Source organism: Cheilinus undulatus, linkage group 7 (genome assembly GCF_018320785.1).
Source record: "Cheilinus undulatus linkage group 7, ASM1832078v1, whole genome shotgun sequence".
NCBI classification, from domain to species: domain Eukaryota; kingdom Metazoa; phylum Chordata; class Actinopteri; order Labriformes; family Labridae; genus Cheilinus; species Cheilinus undulatus.
Genome location: NC_054871.1, coordinates 41,805,798 through 41,828,555, shown reverse-complemented (window position 1 = coordinate 41,828,555; position 22,758 = coordinate 41,805,798). Strand labels below are relative to the sequence as shown.

General features: G+C 38.3%; 1 protein-coding gene across 1 annotated transcript in view; it reads left to right on the top strand.

The window, feature by feature from the left end:
- oca2 (oculocutaneous albinism II) overlaps positions 1-22,758 on the top strand; it is a 115,238-nt gene that overhangs the window by 91,685 nt on the left and 795 nt on the right. The gene's annotated exons all lie outside the window — the stretch shown is intronic.

The window sequence follows — 22,758 nt, the reverse complement described above, 5'->3', positions numbered from 1 at the left end:
TCTTGACAAGCACCGAATAATTTGCAGTGAAGCAGCTTCAAGTCTTTATTAAAGCTGTCTTGGCAACAGAAATGTGATTATTGGTGTTGGAGGGCGGGGCTTATACTTAGCTCAGCTTATGCTTAGCAAAAGTGGCCAGCATTATTCAGCTGTGGTGTTACTTAAGCTGCTATGATTCTTTTTTATGGTATTTATTTCCCCCTTGGTAAAGATTATATATACCTCAAAAATGATGCTGAAACAAGGGGGAAAAAATGCTGCACAATTAATGTTATCCCAGTTGCAATCATGATGTCAGTTGCATAATTATGTAAACATTATCTATTTTTGTATTAAGTTTACAATGGTGCCACTGCATTTGCATGTTGTAGAAGTACTTTAATTACCATAAAAGGAAAAACTTGAAAAAAAAATTTTTTTTTGAAAACAATAATGTAAAAACTTCAGGTTTATGGTACTTAAGATTTTCATTTTTAAAGTTAAGAAATACACACCATTATTCTCTGTGTTTTCCTTGATAACCAAGCAAGTAGACTCAAGTAGACTTTATATCATAACTGCAATCACAGACCGCAATATTGTCCAGTTTAGTTGCAATTGCACATCATTATCAGATCGTGCTGCACAAAACAAAAACTGACAGGATAGCAAAACACCAACACAACAAAAAAACAATCAAGCAAGCAAAGAAAAACAATCACACAGTAAGCTCATCATTTCAGGAAACATGTCAAGCATGAGTTAATGTCATTTGGTTGCAGTAATTGCAGCCTTTGTCCTCTATAGTGACGCTATAAGATCAATGAGAAATGTTTACTGCAGGAGTAGAGAAACCCAAATTCTTTCAAATGTACTCAATCCAAAGAAAGAAAGGTCAGACTCTGAGTCATCGTGAGGCATAAACAGTGAAACACGCATGTTTCTGATTGAATAGATGCTCTGAGAAAACACTCAGAGAAAGCTTGATTTGAGAACTCTCTGGTGACTCTGAGTGATGGTGAAAAATGTCATTTTATCTCAAGGATGATGAGTGGGCTGCCTCCCCAGTCACCACCTGCTCACTAATAATTCTCAATCTGCTGATGAAACGTCCAGACATACTTTAAGAGGAAGTGGTCAGTGATGTTGAAAGATGGATGAATATGAGTTTGATTAGGCTTAATATGCAATCGCATTGAAATAGTGGCTCATTACATTTATGGAAGTACTGAGTGTGGTATTTGTTCTGATGAAAAGGGAAAGAGAGGGAACCTTCCTTGTAGAGATTTTTTCTTGAGCTGATTTTATCTGAACATGTGACGTGAAAGTCTGCAGGCAGGCTTTAGATGAAGCTCTCTTCTTACTTTATTCCCTCAGTGGCGTCTTTAATCAAATCTGATGCTTTTAATTAAGTAATTGTTGTCATTTTGTGGACTGTCATCACTAAATATATATCAAAGAATCATGTGGTGAAAGCAAAGCTTACCAGAAAATATTTACACCCGACAGAGTGACATAGATTAATCACTGCTGTCAGTTTAATGGACTTCCAATATGGATAAGCTGTCATTTCTATGCGTTTCTACCATTCTTTGCATTTTTGCTCCCCCTTAAACGTTTACAACTAATCATATGATGAAGAGCCAGACTACTTTTATTTTGTGGAATATCTTTATTTTTTAGCTTAACAATTTTATTACAGAGCAAAAAAAAAAGCAGTGCTTTTCAGTGTTCCTCATTAACAGGGTTCTCTACCAGGAGCTGAATTATCCAGGGTCTTGTCCGTAGATTATTCTGTCCAGTAATTAAGCTGGTAAAAAGACTGAATAAATGTGGTTTCTTATTACAAAGCAGGCAGCTTTTAAGCAGACCAGTGGATATCAGGAAGTATTGTGAATGTTTCAAGGTGTTAAGCTTGTTTTTGTGCCAGTATTCCTTTTTTTGTATTGAGCCATACTATCTGAAGAGGTCTTGTTTTCAATCAGGAAACATACATATTGCTTTTATATCTACCTTTCTTAAACAGTGTATTTTTTTTTAATAAGCAGAACAACTCACAACACATTGTTTGCTGTTTGCATGTAGAGTATGTGTTGAATGTACAGGTGCATCTCAAAAAAATAGAATACCATGAAAAAGTTTTATTCTGGCTCAGATTTTATTCAAAACGTTAAACTTCTATTTACTCTAGATCAGTGGTTCCCAACCTTTTTCCTTTGAACTCCTCCTACATGTATCTACGAAAACTTGAGCCCCCCCAGGACCAACACAAACATTTTTTTGATACTTTGAGACCAAAATTAACATAAATTTTAACTTTTTTTTTTTGTGTGTAAATCCAAACAAAGTAGCCCTTCATACAAATTATTATTATTATTATCAATTTTTTTAAGATTTGTTTTGGGGCCTTTCGTGCCTTTATTGGATAGAGAAGGACAGTGGATAGACTCGGAAACAGGGATGAGAGGGGGGGAGATACATGTGGCAAAGGGCCACAGACTGACCCGAACCCAGGCCACCCATGCACATGGTGCGCGCTTCAAACCACTCGACCATCAGTGCGCCCCCATAAATACAAATTATTTAACCAAAAAAACATTGTATGAATTATTTAGAAGTGTTATACCATGATTCCTTCTAATATTTGCCCCCCAGGACCCAAAAGAGAAAGAAAACACAACAAACTACGACCAAAAATCAACAGATTTTAATTGTTTCACTAATAAAACCCTGAAAACAGGCCTATGCATGCTTTTCTTATCAAAAAACCTTTGTATAAACTACTTAGTAACTGCTTTATCATGGTTTGTGTCAATATTTGCAAATTTTGGCAGCCTTAGCGCAGACAAAGCCTAGTCCCCTCCCCCAAAGACCTTCGGCCCCCCTTAGGGGGTCCTGGACCCCAGGTTGGGAACAAATGCTCTAGGTAATATTTTAAGACTTTATTATTTAAATCTTGATTATTACAGTTATTAATGAAAATAAAAAATGGACTGTCTCAAAATATGATAATACTACCAAACACCAATAAATAAATGATTAATAATCCAGAAATGTGGATCTTTGGTAAAATTTGTTCATTTATGCCCTTTCAGCAAAGACTTTCTGTGCCTTACCCTCCTTGAATGTGCTTTGATAAAGTACTCTGAGAACAGTCTGCCATTCAGCAATGATGTTTTCCCAGAGTGTGTCATCACAGTTCACTGTGCCATCCAAAAATGCTAATTATCCAGAACATTATCCAGAATCGTCACTATTCTCTCTAAGCAAATTTAAAACAGACTGAGGCAAAAAGGAAAACTGTTCTGTGGTCAGATGAATGATGTCCTTAGCCTAAAGAGGAGAGGGACAATCCAGCTTTTTATGAGTGCACAGTTCAAAAGCCTGTATCTCTGATGGTATGGAGTTGCATAAGTGTCTATGGGGTGAGCAGCTTACACATCTGGAAAGGCTCTATCAATGCTGAGAAGAATATATAGTCTTAAGAGCAACACATGGCCCTATCAAGACAATCCTAAATCACATACCTCATCCATCACAATGGCATGGCTTCACCCGAGAAGAGTCCATGTGCTGAACTGGCCTGCCTGCAGTCCAGACCTTACACCAACAGAAAACATTAATGCTTCATTAAACAAAACAATCCGCCAAAGAAGACTCAAGACTCCTGAATGAGTAGAATCCTACGTCAGACAAGAATGGGACAACATTCATCTCCCAAAACTCCACATCTATTGTTAATAAAATATGGGATCATGGGATCTTTACATTTTAAAGTAAGGTAAAACTTTGTCAAAGCTTCATTCCAAAATGGCAAATATGATTATACTGGCAACGCTCTGTGTTGGGTACAGCCACTATTTATTTTTGTTTGAGCTTTTTTCCACAAACTTAAGATGATGCATTCAGTGTCACTTTGAGTGTTTTTAAAAGTAGAATTAGCTATTTATCTTTTTTCCTTTAAAAACACTCAAAGCAAGATTTTGTTTTTCAGAATAGCTTGTGATCCATTTAATAGTTGACAGTAATTCAATTGCTTGTTGCAGCTTTATCAACATCTGTCTGATGAATTGCATGAAAGGTTCTTCAGACCTCCATGCTGCTGAAAGGATGAATCTAGAGGCGCCCTGAGATTTGTCTTATTTCCTTCACAGTCTGCCTCAATGTTTCAAAGAAAATCAATGTACTTGATTGTCATCACACTTAGTTATGGCACCATATGCTGACAAATTTGTTACTGAACAGAAAAGCCTGAGGATAGTTCATCATGGGATTTGATTGAAATGGATCAGAGCAGTTGCAGCCTGTCACAGTGTAGTTGTGTTTGCAGTGATTGGACAGGAGCATTGCCGTAGGCTGAAGCAAAGTCTGTAATTGGCTGTGTGTGTCAGAGGTCACAGCTGTTCATACAGACAGGTAAGGAGGACTAAAGTGTATCAGAGACTCCAGGCAGCTGCTCCTGCTGTATCAGATGCTTCAATTCAGAGCCCAGATGAGCCCGCAGAGACCTGCATGCCTTCTGATAGACCATCACAAAGGAAAATGTGAGTCTCTGAATAGCTCTGCAGTTAGCTGCTAGGGTCCCTGTTGCTTCCTTGATGGCTTCAGGTCCTCATCATCGCCCTTCCTCAAACCATGAACTGAGGCTGAGGAGCATCCCAACGGTATCAGCTTCAAATGTCTGTCATGGTTCACAGTCCATACATTAAAATATATTTACAGTGTATTAATTTCATTGGGGACATTATGGAGCCACTGTGACAGAAATGGCATATTCATTATTACAGCAAAAAAAGAGGTTGTGCTGACTTTCCTCTGTCTGTCATTTTGATGGACAGGTCCGTGAAATCTCAGTCATACCATTTTATAATCTGTCATTTTTAATTTCTCCTTTTAATATTTTTAATATAATTGTGAAAGATTATGTTATTATTGGCTTTCAGTTAATAAAGCACCCTTTTTACATCTAATATTTTACACAGGGAACAATCTTTGAGGTTATGCACTTTTTAAGGGCACAGAGAGAAAAAAATTAAAACTCCTCATGCCATTTTTTTGAGACCATGTGTACAGTTTGTGCAGCGTGCTCACCACTATAAACTCTGCACAAAGTTTGAAGCATGCATTTAAAGCAATGGCTGCTTCAGGAAGCTGTCGTTCTGTTGCTGTATCTCATTCATTCATATTTTGTGCTGCTTACTTGTGTTGGAAAACAAATTTTCCCTGCCATCAGCTTTGCTGTCTGTTTTCTAATGTTGCCCCATAACACACATATGATATTCCTCCCCCTACCTGGACCCCTGTTATGGTGAGGCCCCACTAGACATTTCAAAGACGTGTAAAGGGGCACTGCTCAGTTCTGCCTGCTAGGATTGGATGGTATTCATTTTTAAAACTGTCATACCCTACCCAAATTTTACTGAGGTATATGGCAGTGGTTTTCAATGTGTGAGGTGGGCCTCCCCTGCGGGGTGCCACAGGACTCCATAGGAGGCGTGGAACCACAAACAAGAAAAAGGCATTTTGATTTTCTAACTTCCACTGTGCATGGGGCAAATTGGGCAGATTCATAGTTAATGTAGAGACTTTAAAAAGGTTGACTATTAGAGTTAGAATTTTCCTGCATTAGTCCTGATGCTGCTCAACCGCCACAGTATTTAATTAGCAGATGTACAGGCTAAACTGTTAAAACCCTTGGTCCATATTGAGATAAAAGCACTAAGGGCCAGATCTACTAAAGGTTTGCGTGTATAAAAATGTGTGCAAACTCATTGAACAAGCAAAAAAAATGTACAAACTGATTTACTAACAGTGCAAGCTAAGGGTTGCATCTTTCAAAGGTGCAAAAAGTGCAGCTGCATCCAGTTAGTACATTCGCTGCAATTAATATGCAATATGGGGCGTTTACACGCAATTGTGCATGTACTGGGAGGAGAAAATGTAAATATATTATTTTAGCGCACGCAAAGCGATTTATCAAACCTGAAAGCAATTTTGTTCATTAACATAAACTGCGTCTATATTTAACACGTCTCGAAGGGAGGTGCAAACCGTTTGTACGCATAATTGCGCGCACATGGCTGCAGTTATTGTGGCAAGAAGGATAGGCACCCTTGTGTTAACATTTTTGGAATAAATGAGGAAACAGTCATTAAAACATATCGCCTATCCTTGCCATTTTGGAGCTGTTGGAGGAACTCAGAGCAGATTTGGAGCCAGTCACGAGAAGGAGTCATGCAATAACTGCAATGACAAAAGTCCTTGTAAGTTTACATGTTTTTGCATCTGGGTCATTCCAGCGTACGGTTGCTATTACAGCTGGGATCTCCCAATCCCATTTTCCTAATGTTCTGTGTGAAGTTGTAGCACCTAACTTTTCTCAAGCTGGTGTTAAACACACACAAGGGGGTATTTTTAAGGAAATAGAAAACCTTTAAAAGTAAAGATTATATCAAAATGCAATAAACAACAATTCTGAACAAATATAATCAATAAATCTCTCAAGAGAACGTAATGAGTTTAAAGCGCTTCCCATTAAATTAACACCTCCCCAGAACATAAGCGCACATCGTGCGTAAACTCAGATGAAAAGTAGGTCACAACAAAATAAAATATTTTATCTCAGTCTTTATAATTTCATAATGAATTTAAAGTCCAAATCTAACAAAAACAGCAACCTCGTCCTTATCCAAGCACTTTTAAGTGTCTTTTAAGTCTTTTTTAAATGTCTGACGCAAAAGTCAATAATCCACCAGTCTCCTCCAAAAAAACACAATAAATCCACCCAGCAAAAACCCCAAAAAACAAAAATATGCAACCTAGCACTAATAACTGGTATACCAGGTAAAAAAAGAAAAAAAAAAAATCTCACCCAATTCCAGGGAACATAATCCAACAGGGAAAACTCTTTTTCTTCTCCCTGACTCACACTCAGCGTCCATGTCCAGAAGCCCAGCAGGGATATTATTTACCGTCTCTAGCCGTAACTGCTGCTTATTTATTTAATTTTCCTGTTTTTCAACTAAGTTTACGTGTACAGCTTGTTACTTTAATGGCTCATTTCATTTTTGCGCGTTCGTCTCTCCAAACTCGCCATGCTGCAAACCATGAAACACGCAAAACCCTCATTTTAATGGGCGTGTCTCCAACACGTTTGCACCTCCTGTCATTAGCGCATTTACTCGTAGTAAATCACCCACAAACCGCGGTCCAACCCCAAACGCAAAGTTGTAGATTGCACACGCAAATTAGTACACGCAAATTGGACTCTTAGTAGAGCTGGCCCTAAGTCTAGTGACCAAACCAGGTGAAATTTTTGACAAGAGGTAAAAGGAATTTTGATCACTGAAGGTAACTGAGATATTTAGTGCTGTAAACACAAAGGAACAGGTTTTGGCACTGACAATGACAAAAAGTATCAGGCAAGGCTGAAGCTGGAGGATGGTCTGCTGCTATGCAATCCTGCATCAACTGCATAGATGCAAACTCATAGTTTTCACTAAGTAACAGCATAGAACATAAAAATCAGCTAGTATTGGCAATTAGTTCATTACTGAAACTAAATTACTGATTGCTTAGGAAATATGGATGTTTAGAAACACATGCAGACCAAAATATCAAACATTTTAAGATGTTAAAATAAAAATGCTTAAACATGAGACATAAATGTTTGAAAATATAGTTGTTAAAATCTTTTTTTTTTCTCTTTTTTTCCTCTCAGTCTATGGCACATATGTGCACGCTTTGCCTACGGTTTGCATAGATGGGAGTTAAGATGAATTTAAACATCTTCAAAAACCTATGGTTTTAATTGTGCTTGGTGATGCTGTTGCAGGACATAGCACATTGGATTATTAATAAACGTTATCATTTTTCATCACTGATTTACACTAAGAAAGAAGAATTTAAGAGTTTTTAAACTCAAGTTCTTCTTGGATCACGTTACAGCCACTGGTGCACATTTAGCAGGTTAATTTTGATAGTCTGACTAGAGAAGCCCATACCTGGGTGCCAGCCCTGTGCCAGCTGTGCTGTGCCATGGCGTGTGAGGATTGGTTGATACATATGCGCACATTCATCATTTGCCAAATTAGCCCAACATCATTAAAAGGACTTTTAAAGCATTTTCATACACAGGCAGTAGTGCTGCAGGTGAAAATAAACAAATACTGTCAAGATGTTTATTATAAAAGTGCGCTCATTACGCAGCACCATCTTCATGGCAATAATTAAAGCAATACCATGGCTATTTTTTAATACGTAGAGATACAGTATACCTGTATTACTGCCCATCCTACTGCCTGCCTCTGCTGCTTTGATCTTTTAAGAATTTAAGAGTCTTCAACAAAAACTGCACTTCATAAGGTGTGTTTTCAAAACAGTAAACCACCATCTTTGATTTGTGGATGAATTTCATATAATGAGGGAGAGAGGCTATCTAAAGTGCCCTTCCTAGCTCCTACTTGCAAGCATTCTGTAATCGTATGCATCATAGAGGAAGGCCACTTTTAACAGCTTTTCTCCATTTTGAAATACATCCTGTGAGACTTACATGGTCCAACCCTTTGAATTTAACTCTAGAAATCCTCTGCCAATCTTACATTTTCCAAATTTGTGTTGAGCTCATTTTAACTGTAGCCTTAATTTCCACTTCTTGGCTGTCAGATATGTGGTGAGGTCTCCTTACTGCCGTCTTTTTCTGCTTCGAGGTTGATGTGTTTTGTGTACAGAGATGCCCGCCTGCTTACCCCAGTCATAACGAGTTATTGTTGCTTTTCTATCAGCTCGAACCAGTCCGGTCATGACCTCTGCCATAAACAAGGCTCTCTAACCCAGACAACCTCTGCTCACTGGAAATTATCTTATTTTTAGACTGCCCTTTAAAAAAAACCTGAGGAATGGTTGCACATGAAAAACCGAGCACTGAAATATTCTGACCACAAACAACCACGGCACGCTCAAAGCCAGCTAATGACAGGCAGACTCAAACTCATTAGTTTAGGATGTTTTCATACCAGTGCATCCAGGGTGATTGCAGCCAGCATAGAAGCAATCACAGAGCAAATCACCACCTAAAAAAAATCAAGAATTTCGATTTTTTGATTACATTTTGGTAGAGTTCCTGGCCGTCCTTTCACTGAGCGGAGACCACCAGGTGCGGTTGACAAAGGAAATTAAACCTCATTGAATGATGTGAGTTGATTCAGAAAAAGAGGACTGTATTCATTTAATCCACAATGTGACTGAATTAATTTTTCCATTCATACGGCTCCTTGCAACTGAAGAGGAGACCTGTGCTGGGAACAATGATGCCTTGCACCAAAGACTGCAGGTGTCCTCCCTAATTACATGCTCTGTAATTAGAGATTGCATAAAGGCAGGGGAAATTCTGTATAAGTTCTGAAGTACAAAGAAAAGGTTCTGTTTCACCCTGCAGCCTTTACTGTGAATCTCAGTATTTTGCAAGTCACACTGCTTTTTGACTAGCAAAGGTCAGGCATTGTCACACGCAGCAGTGATGACCTGGTTTGAGCATAAAGGCTCCACAGACATACAAACGAGTCCCTCTGGTTTATCTATAGAAAGACTCCAAGATTGCATCTGGACTTTCACAGAGTTTCCATCATATGCAGTTAAATCAATGTGTGAAATCACCTTGTTCCTCTCTGTGCTGTATGGTGACGAGTTTTTCATCTGCCCTCTGTCCCCCCCACGCTGAGCCTGTGATGGGGAAATGGGATTTTTCACAGCAAAGAGATTCAGTCATGTAAAGGTGACCTCTGCTTGGCTGATTATTATTACAGTTTAGAGATTCTGCACTTCATCCATCTTAAGAGGTCATTCATTTGACACAGATAAAAATCACAGTGGTCTTTGTAAATGTTAATGGGCTATTTAAAGGCCTTGACCTTGTAAAACTTAAATCACCACTTTTACATATTATGTATATTTATCAGCCTGGGAACTGGAGGACTCTGTGAGGGGGCATATTATGAAAAACCCTCTTTCTTTCTAGTTTCGCTTTAATATTTGGGGATCCAGAGTATCTACTGACCCACTAGTGTGAAATAAGTAGAGGTATTTGTGTTCATCCCAAAATTTCACGGTTTGGTGCATGTAGTCACATGATGAATACAGTCAGGGTACCAAAGTATGATTTATTTTGAAAGGGCATTTGACCATATAGAAATCAAGGAAACTGCCTTTTTCTCGATTTCCATACAGTCAAATGCCCTTTCAAAATAAATTATACTTTGGTATCCTAATTGAATATGTCCAGCCATTGATATAAAGCAAATAAAGCAAACAAAAGTGACAATTTTACCTGCCTGTTTAGATGGCAGTCATGTTTGTTAAGTGTTTGCTAACTGCTCATTTTTCGTGAATTCGAAGCTTAATTTTATAAACTCAGAGATGTTTTTCAAGACTGAGATTCGACCTGATTGTTCATGTGTGCCTGTCATACAGTAGACCTAAAATAATTTCTTCAAATAACTTTATTCAGACTTTAATACATCACAGGCTGTACCAACTACCACTGATAGTTCTTAATAACACTAGATGGAACAAGGTATGATCTCCCCTTGTTAGTTTAGAAAAACAATTAACATGAGAGAGGGGATCTAGAGTTATAAATCTCAATGAATGGGACTCGTATTGAACGGTGACTCCAGTACCGAGGTATGAAAGGAACCGTGACCTCTGTGAACCATTGCACCTCTAGAGATAAGACAACCCAGTCCTTTCTTCATGGTCCGTCTTACCTTCAATTTCTACATACTCCACCTGCACCGCGATCAGGGCGCAGCACTGTGCTCCAACAGACTTTCACCAGATATCAGCTATAAATGAGAAAAGCCATTTTCTCCCAAATATTTCTTCTAAAGTGAGGATTTGTGTTGAGATAAACCCTGAAAAACCTCTTTCAGAGGTAAAAATATTAAAAGATAAACCATTGCACATTGTTGTTGATCTTCATGTATCTGACATGTGTGCAATTCCCTGTTATTTTTGTTAACATTTACCCTAATACCCCCCATTAAACCTTAAGCATGTAGATAGAGATCATAATCACCTTGACCTTTGTGAGTGAGTTCTGCTGAATACTTGGGGAGTTTAATCTGTGACCATTTAAATGCACCAGTGTGTTGTTTAATGAGCATTAATGAGCTTAAGTGCTTGACATGCCTCATTAATCCTTAGTTCAAGTACTAGTTTGACATTTCCACATGCATGCTGAATGACAGCTGCATAATTCTATTAATTCTAATGTAGAAATACTTGTAGCATAAAATGTAATACACTTGCAGTTATTAAATATGCACACACAGAGTCTCAGAACATTTAGTCTTTTATTTAGGGGTCACTGGACCATTCAAAAAGGTCTCCTAGCTTCTTCAGTGCAGAGAGACTCACAATTTTGGACATTAATGGAGGTCATCTTAAACGATGGGCTGAAATGTCTGTGAATCTGAGAATGTTATATAACAGAGAAAGAACAGAAACATGAGGCCAAGAGGTGATAACACTCTGACTGAGTGACAAAGAAGCTTTTGCACAGGAAGCTTTCATATGAAGTCTTCGTTGTTTGTAAATCAGGGATTTAGTCCTTTTTTGTGTGGAAAAACTAACTTAAAATGCACTCTGTGATATTTCCTTCTGGTAGAGTAGCAGAATAAATGATTAGTCATCAATCATAAATAAACACACACATACAAAAAAAAAACAAATTCAGAAACTCTTAATTTTAGATTGAATACCAAGTCATCACAACTTTTCACTTGCTGTAATTAGCAGAATGGGAGATCATTGTTGGATTTTTTTCAAAAATTTTCCAACTGAATAAAGCAATAATATCAAGGTCATATCTCTCAAAGTCACATCAACATCATATCTCTCGGCTAGGCTAACAGCCGTGTTTCCATTACAGTTTTAGCAAAATAAAAGCAATATTTCTTAAATTTTGACTAAGTACAATTGCACTTTGAATGTGTTTCCATTAAAGGGTGTTTTGGACATGAGCCTCGCATTCTTGTAAAATCTCATCTTACGAGACTCCGCTGCAAGGAAGTTGGACTTTTAAAACCTGTTGCGTGTCGGTACGTTTATGATAACATCTACAGCGTCTGCCTTGACAATTTGGTACAAAAGACGAAAGCAACAGATGATAGTTCAGAAGCAAAGTCAGCATGTATGGCAAAAGCCATGTATCAGGGTATAAGTATGATGTTAAAAAAAGTCTCGGCTCCTGTTCTGTCCACACGTACCTCACCATGTTGTCTTGGATTGAACTGGTCACGTGACACCATACATTACATCCTGTGACTTGTAAATGTGGAAAAAGTGTTTCCATTGCAATTTTGCATTATATTTCTATATCAAACCGTCTGAAAAACCTCCTCATGAGAGCGTAAAAACTTTATAGAGATATTTGAGAGGTTTTTCTAAATTTGGCTGTTTCCAATACCAATTTTTTATTCCGCTATACAGATTAAGCACATTTCTAAGAGAAATGGAACCACAGCAAGTGTTAGCAGTCTCACCATGCATGTGCACCACAACACAACATGTGTTCAAACTGATGATGACAGTGTTGCAAAAATCCATTTGATGCCAGAACTTTTACCAGAGACAGTATTTATACCGCTTTACCAACCACTACTAATCATAACAGATGAAGACGTAGTTTCAGACTTACTAGTCATGGTGTCACCATTGTCTCATGTTTGGACGTTTGACAAGGTGTTCTTACACCCTCCCCTTGTTAACAAACTGCATTAATGACAAACAGCAAATGTGACTGCTTGGATCTATAGGCTGTGTTTGCAAACAATTTCCTTGTGGGACTTGCTAGTTTAGATAGCCTTACAAGGCTACAAACTTTAAAAGCTAAGTTAAAGATCAACAAGTGAAGAGACAACTTTTTGACCTAAAATGGATTTATGTAATTTTCATGCAAACCTAAGACATAATTTGAGTTAACTTTATGCACCCAGCAAAGCTGTCAAACATGAACAACCAGTGTCGAAAAACATTGCTACTGGTAGCAACACAGCCAAACATTTCTTCGCAATCTGTCATGAATGGTATCTATAAGGATGTACACTCTTAAAATTTGATCTTTGCCTTCCAGTTAGCCATGAGACGGGCTATAATACCTACTTGCTTGGCAGTAGTCCAGTAGGTTTGCAACCAGCCAACAGCAACATGACCAGCTCAGCACTGGGCTGACAGCTTACTGATTCATGAAGCTCTTGCCAACTTGTTAAAGCCTGTCCAATATTAACTCTAGTCCAGGTATTTGCTTGGTCACTCTTGCTTGTTCTCTGATCTGACCCCACCTTCTTCCACCTCAAAGTCTCAGCCATTGTAATGAACAGTAGCAAGACTGGCTTCTTTTTCGCTGAAGGCTGATGTGTGAAATAGCGCTATCAGTGCCTATAAAAATTATTCACCCTGTTTGATGTTTTACCATTTTTACCAAAAATATATGTGAGGTAGAACAAGTGACTACATAAATATTCACCCCCCTTAAATTGGCTGACCTAATTCAACAGAGGTCCAGCCAGTTGCTGCTAGTAGTCTCACATTTAGTGAAATTATGATCACCTGAATGTAGTGAATGTGTCTCAAGTGAGTAAAGACACCTTTGTCTGGAAGGTCTGGTCACTGGCTAGTCAGTATTCCTGGCTACCATTACACCACGAAGACAAAAGAACACTCCAAGCAACTCAGAGAAAATGTTACTAAGAAAAATATAAGTCAGAGGATGGTTACAAAAATTTCCAATGCATCCTTTGGATATCCCCTGGAGTTCAGTTAAATCCATCATCAAGAAATGGAAGGAACCTTGCCCATGTGTAAATCTGTCTAGATCAGGCTGTCCTCACACACTGATGACACTGAGTTGCCAAAAAGGCATATGGGAGATTTCATGGTCATGTGTAAGAAAGTTTTTTGTATGATGAGACGAATATGATGCTGTTTGGTCACCTTTTTTACACCAAACACTGCATATCACCACCAACACACCATCCCCACTGTGATGGTAGTGGCAGCATCATGCTGTGGGGATGCTTCTTGGCAGCTGGCCCTAGAAGGCTTGTAAAGGTAGAGGGTAAAATGAATGTGGCAAAATGTAGGAAGATCCTGGAGGAAAGTTGATCAGCAAGAGAACTATTGTGTGGGAGAAGATTTATTTTCCAGCAAGACAATGACTCGAAGCATACAGCGAAAGCTATGCAGAAATGATTTAAAGACAACAAGGTGAATGTTCTGGAGTGGCAGAGTCAAAGCCCAGACCTCTATGCAATAGAGAATTTGTGACTAGACTTGAAAAGTGCTGTTCATGCCCGATTCTTGTGCAACCTGGCAGAACTTGAGCAGTTTTACAAAGCAGAATGGAGTACAATTGCAGTGCACAGATGTGCAAGCCTGACTGAGACCCATCCACACAGACTCAGTGCTGGGATTTCAGCCAAAGATGCATCTACTAAATTCTGACTTGAGGGGGATGAATACTTATGCAGTAACTTGTTTTACATCACATTTTTTAAATTGTCATCACTTTGTATAGATCTGTTTTCACTCTGACATTATTGAGGTTTTTTGACAAAAAAGCCAAATTATATTGACCATGATTTATTTTCAAAACTAATGAAGGGGTAAAACATCCAAGAGGGTGAGTACTTTTCATAGGCACAGTAAAACCCAACACACATTTTGTCAGTCAACCAAGACCTGCTGCCAAAGTTACACAGTGTAGCACTGAGTTTTGACCATAGAACCCTACTGGCAAAATCCTTCATTTTATTGCTGGCCTTGTTCGTGTTCAACACTAATTGTTGTAATTAAACGTCCTTGTAATGGTGATTTCACACACTCATGAAAAAAGAAAAAGGCATAACCATATGCATAAGATTATAGCACAAAAAAGTTTAGTTTAGTGTGCCCCAGCCACTGGCCAAGCCCATTAACTTATACTCACAACATTCTATCATCATAACTGTAATTGGCCATGCATTAGGAGTAACATGCTGTCATCATTTAGTCATTAATCTCAATAGGAGCACAGTTAATAAACATTAATGTGCAGTAGCCTTATGCTGGTGTGGTAATTTTCTGGTTTATTTGGCCCTGACTTATTTATTAAGCCTATTATTGACTTTTCAGACCACATCATCACACAAAGCAGCATCTGCTCTTAATGATATTTTAACGATGAGTTCTCTTAATTTGTCTGAGAGCAGCACTGTAGTTGTACTTTTTTCCTGCTCTGACTGACTTTTCATTGCTTTGTTTTGGCAAGTTTAATATACATGTGGTTTCTTTTTTCATTTTGGCTTTCAAACTGAAACTGAGAGTGATCTGTGTCAGAGACTGAGGGCGAACAGATCTCTGGCCCTCAGAGCAGCCATGTGTCCATATAGGACATGGTAGACATCCAAATGACAAACCATCTGCAGATCTGGAGTCTTCTAAGGACACATTCAGAATTTATGATGCTAATTGTGGAGTGGAAAACGGAGAATGCCTTGACTTGTGTTCTAATTAATATCATTTAGGAGGGTTACTGCTGCTTTTTATGACTGTGATCTTTGCTATTGCATCATAAAATTAAATTTCAGTCACTGCAGTCTAGGGCTGATCTTTGCAAATGTACAGCAGAATCAAAACTTCCTAAAGTCTCCAAAGACACTTAAACCAAGTACCCCATTTTGGACTAAAAAGTTGCTGATGTGGAGTCAAAGGCTGCTGATTCTTCAGACAAGCATGTTGTAAATTTATCTGACAGATAATTTGCAAACTTTAAGATCTATTGAGCTCCATCTTGGAAGTAAGAAAGGGAGAGACAAACCGTCTCTTGCAGACTGATGGATCCTAGTGCTAACACTGAAGTTATGCCACCTCCATCATGACTGTGCAGTTAAGCCAAGGGTGTCCAAACTTTGGCCTAGAGGCCAAATGCAGCCCTTGGCCCATTTTTTAATTGGCTTGCAGCAAATTGTAAAAAATAAGTGAAATGGCCCACATTAGAACGTGAAGTTCGTGCTTGACTGTAGTGTATATTTTATCTGTTTTCTTATTGAATGCCTTGGGGGCTCATCCGGGACAGTAACACAAAACTATACTTGTCTATCAGTAAGAAAACAGAAAAAAAATACAGTTTGTGAACACAGTATGAATTTATTTGGATTTTTGTCGATTATTTTAGTTTCAGTATGAGGCAGATCTACTGTGCTAATTCTGTAAACAAACATTTTGATGTGCTATTTTTCGGGACTTAAACTGAGACAACCCTGTAATTTCTGTATTACATAGAGAGTCATTCTCCTTTTGCCAGAGACAGATCCAGTGATAGCCAGGGCTCAACTAAAATCTGATAGGCCTTCTTAAATTCCTTGAAATGACTGGCTATTTGCATTGTTAGCAATTAACTAGCCATTTTAGCATATCGATTGACTAAGCACATCTTTATCAAAATTAAACTGGATTTTCTGACTTCAGTGTCATAAAGATGAAGTATATGAAAGTGGCCCCACTAACATTATAACTTTCAGTATGTGGCCCTCAGTGGAAGAAGATTGGACACACCTGAGTTAAGGTCCTTAGGGTGTCGAAAATGACAGATTCAAACATTTATGAATACACAGGAATTGTTCAGAGATTGAGTTTCTTCTTCAGTAAGAACTACTTCTTTTTACTGATATATAAGTGTGCACAGCAAGTAAATAATTCCTTTGTAAATACCCCACTCTTTTTCAATGTAGACATAGACGTATAGAGACCAACAACTGGGTAGGCTCAAACTCTCACCTATGGCTAATTTAGAGTCACCGAGTAACCAAACGAGCAAGTCTTTGGTGGTGGGAGGAAGCCGTAGTACCCTGTGAGAAGAGACCACACATGCATGGGAAGAGCATGCAACCACCCTGACCTGAAACCAAACCAGCAACCTTTTTGCTGTGAGGCAACAGTGCTAACCCTTGCGCTGCATGTGGGCCAAGGATATACTAGTGTTTCTCAACAAATTTGAATAGAATAACCTCTTTTTTTGCTGTGATTTTGTTTAAAAAGTTAAACTGACATAAATTCTATATTCATATCATGCAAAGTGAAATAGTTCGAGACTTTTTTTGTTTCAATCTTGATGCTCACAGTTCACAAAAATCAAAAATCCAGTATCTCAAAATATATGAACATTACAAAAATACAATAAACAAAAAATCTGGAAAATTATGTTCATTAATGCACTCAGTACTTGGTTGCTGCTCCTTTTGCACAAATTCTTGCATCACTGTAACGTGGCATGAAGCCAATTAGTTTGTGGCACTGCTGGGGTGTTATGAATCCCAGGTTGCTCTGATAGCAGCCCTCAGCTCATCTGTATTGTTGAGTCTGGTTAATTTCTTCTTCTTAACATCCCCAAAGATTCTCTGTGAGGTTCAGGTCAGACCAGTTGGCTGGCTAGTCAAAAACAATAATACTATGATTAACAAACCAGTTTCTGGTGGTTTTGGCTGCACTGTGGGCAGATACCAAGTCCTGCTGGAAAAGAAAAGAATCTCCATAAAGCTTCTCAGCAGATGGAAGCATGAAGTACTCTATAATCTCCTGGTAGACGGCTGACAGCGCTGACCTTGGACAGTGGACCAACACCAACAGATAACATGGTACCCCAAACCATCACTGGAGACTGGAAACACTGAACTTTAAGCACCTGGGATTCTGGGTCTCTACAATCTTCCTCCAGGCTCTGGGACCTGAAAACAGGACATTGGACCACTAAGCAGTGGTCCAGTTCTTTTTCTCTGTAGCCCGTCCCGGTCATGACACTGTCTGTAGTTTAGGAGTGGCTCGGCACTAAGAACACAACACTTGTAGCCCATTTCCTGGACATCTCTTTGGTGGCTCTTGAACCACTGACTCCAGTCTCACTCCACTCCTTGTGAAGCTCCCATAAGTTCTTGAATCTGCTTTGTTTGACAATCCTCTAAAGGATGAACTCATCCTTATTGCTTTTGCACCTTTTCTGATCACACTTTTCACCATCAGTTCACCCAAGTTCACCCATATGAGAGGGAAACCCCCCCCCCCCCCCATTTCCAGGTTGAATAAAAGCAGACCTGCTGCTCAGCACCCTCACCTTTGCAGCTTTCTTCTCCAATTAAAAGCTGCAGTCCAGAAGGTGTATTAAGGAAACAGAAACACAGCATTATTAATGGAGAGCACTTTTTAATGAATAAAGTCTTCAATTCAAAGCAAGTAACCAGCAGAGAGAGGCTGAGCTGAGCCTCTTCTATTCATATTGTGTTATTGTTTTGATGGAGGGTCCCATGGTGGAGAAATTTACATACTGTGCATTTAAAAGTCTACACTACATAATAGACCAAAAAATAGACTTAAGTTGCTCTCTGTCTTTGTCCTTCATCTTTGATGATGGTCCAGAAAGAATAATGTCTGGATCCTCTATCTGAGGTAGCATAAACTTCATTTAGACCAAAATAGCAACAAGTTATTGACTCCAGCATTGACTAACTATCTATCTGTGATGGTTCAATAAAGGTCCCTCCCTTTATAACTCGTATGTATGTAAGACACACTGTAGACTCTGCTCTGGAGCCTATTGATCTTTTCACTGAGTTCATTTGCTGATGCATTAAGTAAATCTCAGCATAACTTTTTCTAGTTCGCAAAGTCCTGAACCAGAAATGCCCCCAATCCCCCTATTTTCACACATACTGGATAATTGTATCTGAGTTGTACACATGATGCTCATACTTCCCTCTGGTTTTAAGTGCTAATCGAGGGTCTTCTTTGATATAGATAAGGAAAAAGCAGTAATAGAATTAAATGTAAACTTGGCTTTAGGACAGTTGAAAAAAAATCAGTGCAGTTCTTGGGTCTGAGGGTTTTTCAGTATCTCACCCTACATGTGTACAGTACGTACAATCATACTCAATGCCCTCTCATTTCCCTCCACTTGAATAACGGCCAATCAATGCACAATTATTTGTACAAATTACTGCCTCGGGTCTGTCTGATTGTTTTGTGAAGTGGCTTCGTTGCCTAGCACATTTTTGCACAAAAAAAGAAAAGACTGTCACAGAGAAGTAGTTTTGACCCAAGGACAAGAACAGACCTCCCTGTACAGATCTGTCTTCCTGCTGGCTGTTTTAACTATTAAATGTTATGTACAAAGATAAGAACTTCAAATCAGAAACATAATGACAGCTTTTACAAATACATTTAAAAAAAATCTGGGTCCATGAAAAAAAAATCACTTCATATGGGAGTACATACACATTCAAACAGAGTGTGCTCCATAAAAAGAAATGTCAACCTCAAACAGTCCAGCTCATTTGGAGGCATGGACATTTTTCTTTTTCTGGATGGGCGGGGGAGTGAGCTCTCTGCAGTGAGAGAGATGTGTTCAGGGACAATGGGAGAAGCAAAACTCCAGCAAGAAATGCACGCTGATGGCTGTGAACCGTAAAACAGTGTGCGGAGGCGGAAGGATACAAAATGGGGAAAACTGCATCGTAAATTAGTGCCTGACACAGAGGGGTTTTTTTGGGAAAAATGAAGTGCTGTGTATGTTTTCGACACAGCACAAAGGCAATTCAACATATTTTCTTTGCCCATTTATTCGTAAAACTCGTTAATTTTCACGGACAACACGTTCCCATCTACAGCTGCCATGCGCCGACTCTCTCTGAGCTCATAATAACAACAGGATCAAATTACACGGAAATCACTGGAGGCTAATGCCACTACTATAGCCAAGCATCTCATACGACCCAACTTCAAAAATCCTGAAATATCCCTTTAATAGTGTCGGGATGCAGAATTATTAAAAACTTTATAATTTCTCATCACTGAGACACACAGAAAGAAGTAAAGTGTTTTAAAACTGATGTTGTCTTAGATCACATTACAGCCAGTGGTGAATATTTAACAGTTTGACTAGAGAATAACATACCAGTGCCAGCCATGCCGTGCCATAATATTAATATTCACATGTTTTGAGTTGAGAAAGACACTCTTCAAAACTTTTATTATTCTCTACATTTTCCTTGATAACAAAGCATGAAACCATTATAATCGCAATAATAATATTGCCCAGTATAATTGCCATTGCACATTATTACCAAATCATGCAGTAATACTATCAACCATATTTATTTACCCTTTTTTTGAAAAATATAAGCAATTTGAATCACAATTTCTCATTGAAGAACTGACAGTAGGTCCTGGCTCAAGAGCCTCAGGTCTACTGTAACCTTTTAACCTTTTTTCATGTTTTTAAATTTTTTAATGTGTCCTTTTTCTGGCACGGTTGGGGTGTGAGAGGAGGCTATGAGATTTTTTGCATTGGAAATCAAAAGTAAACGTACATTATATTTGATTTGCTCTTGAGGTTCTCCAAATAATAATGAGTGAATTTATCAAAACAACACTGAAATGAGGCGAATAGGCTCTTCAAAGTGTAGCATGTAAGGCCAGGTGTTTTCTAAAACGATCGTTTATTATCCACTCACTGTAATTTTCTCCTTGTCGCTCGACCTCACACCGGAAAATTAGCTTTGAAAAAGACAGCAGCATGAAGACACCTGTTTATAAATGTCAGATGAGCTGCTGCAGACAGCTAATTGACTGGACTTTTAGTGCTGCTCTACTTGTTTACTCTCCAGTGTGCTGAACAAGATGTATGATGACAGAAAATAAACATAATAGGGAACAAGCACACACTGGGTGCATTGCTCATGCTCTCTGATGTACAGACTATAATGTTATTTTATTTTTTTTAATTTAATGCATTTATAGCTTATTCCTGTTATGTTACTCCAATACAAACTGACTCACCAGTTTCACTCTGGTGTTCTTTTACTGGGTGTCTTCAGGTGTGTGCAGAGCAAAAGGAGACTTAAACAGAAATGAACAAAAGTCAGTGGAAACATGTCAAATCAGGATCAAGATCAATGGCATTTCATTTGCAAAAAAACAGGGATTATTGAGAGATTAACTGAAAACTCTGCACAGCACAGAGGCAAGATAAGGGCTGGTCAGGCTCAGTTCTACATTATTGGACTTTGCTTAGTATAACTCACAGGATGAAAATTATGTTCATAAACCCGGCTGTAGTTGTCTGTTTTATACCACAGAGAAAAAAACGGCGGCAGTGAAGAAATGAATCTGAGATTTTGAAAAGGATGTGTCAAAGGTCAAAAGACTGCTCCTTTGGTATTACCATATAGTCCACAAATCACAGACATAAACATAGCCATCTACACAGCAAAATTGCCAGTGTCAGATTAACCCTTTATGATCTACCATAGAACAAGTCTGCCAGAACATATCTTTACATTTTTACATGTTGTAGTGCCATTCTTTGAAGTATTTGAACTGGCTATACATAAATACAAACCTAAGAACCCAAGTCTTAATGATATGTATGTGATAAGTCTATAGTAACAAATTAAATTGCTCAAAAGTGCAAAAAAACATAAGAAAAATGAAAATTGTTTTTGTTTTTTTACACATTTTCCTAAATACAGAGATGTCGTAGCTGTATCCCTCAAAATTGTAATTGTAAAAAAGTTGCACAATATTATTTCAAACCACCAAAAAAATATTTTAATTATGTTCAAAACTACATTTTTGTAATACACTTATCTTTATAAACTGTGGCAAAATAAAAGGAAATTTTGGGGAGCAGGTGACCTAGTGGTTAAAGGTGCTTCCCATGTACGTGGGCGGCTAGGGTTCGAATCCGGCCTCCTCTATCTAATAAAGGCACAAAAATGGCCAAAAATAAATCTTTAAAAAAATAAAAGGAAATTTTGCTGAATTTGCAAAAAAGACAGCATCTTTAGGAGAAATAAACAATTTACAGTTGTGATAAGTAAGTGCGGCTCGTAATCTGAAAGAAAACAACACAATTATAGCCCTGATTAGATTATATTATATTGTTTTTGATGTGTGCGCTTTGTACTACATTTTTGCAAAATAAGGAGGGATATTTCTAGAAGGAAACAGTACTCTGGAACACACTGAATGTGTGATATGTTAGAGTTACTCATCTGGTTTTATATGCGAAAAGAATTATTGCTCTATCTCTTTTGGTTACAATTCTACCCATGATTGAAAATAGATATGCAAGTGGGAGCGCTGGCGATCCCGTAGGTTTTAAAGGTTAACACTGAGAGTGTAAAATCTACTAGAAAAGGGTTTATATGTGTCCACACTTTTGAGTGTTAATTTAACACTTTTCAGAGTGCTACTTTTATTACACTGAACCAGTGTTACTCCAACACTGAAGGTCATTTACTCTGAATAGAGTTAAAATTACACTTTGAGTGTTAAAATCAAAACTGAAATGTATAACACTGATAATTCAACACCACCAGTTTTTGCTGTGTACTCTGCGGTTAAGGAGTCTTGGTGGCTCTTAAATGTCTGACTCCAGCCTCAGTCCACTGCTTTTGAGGTTCCCCCAAGCTCTTTAATCTGCTTTGTATGACAATACTCTCATGGCTGTTTCTTGTACAACTTTCTTACCACACATTTCCCTTCCAGTCAACTGTCCATGGGTATGCTTTTCTGCAGCCTCAGACTTTTTGAAATAATTCAATAATTCATTCAACCTTGAAGCAATGCCAGAGTTCATGCACATCCTTGGATCCCAGAGCACATGTGCATTCTTGTAATGCTTCGAGCCGGAACACAGAAATTAAGTGTATAGCTTTGGTTCAAACGGGCCACGGAGTCGAGCAGTGC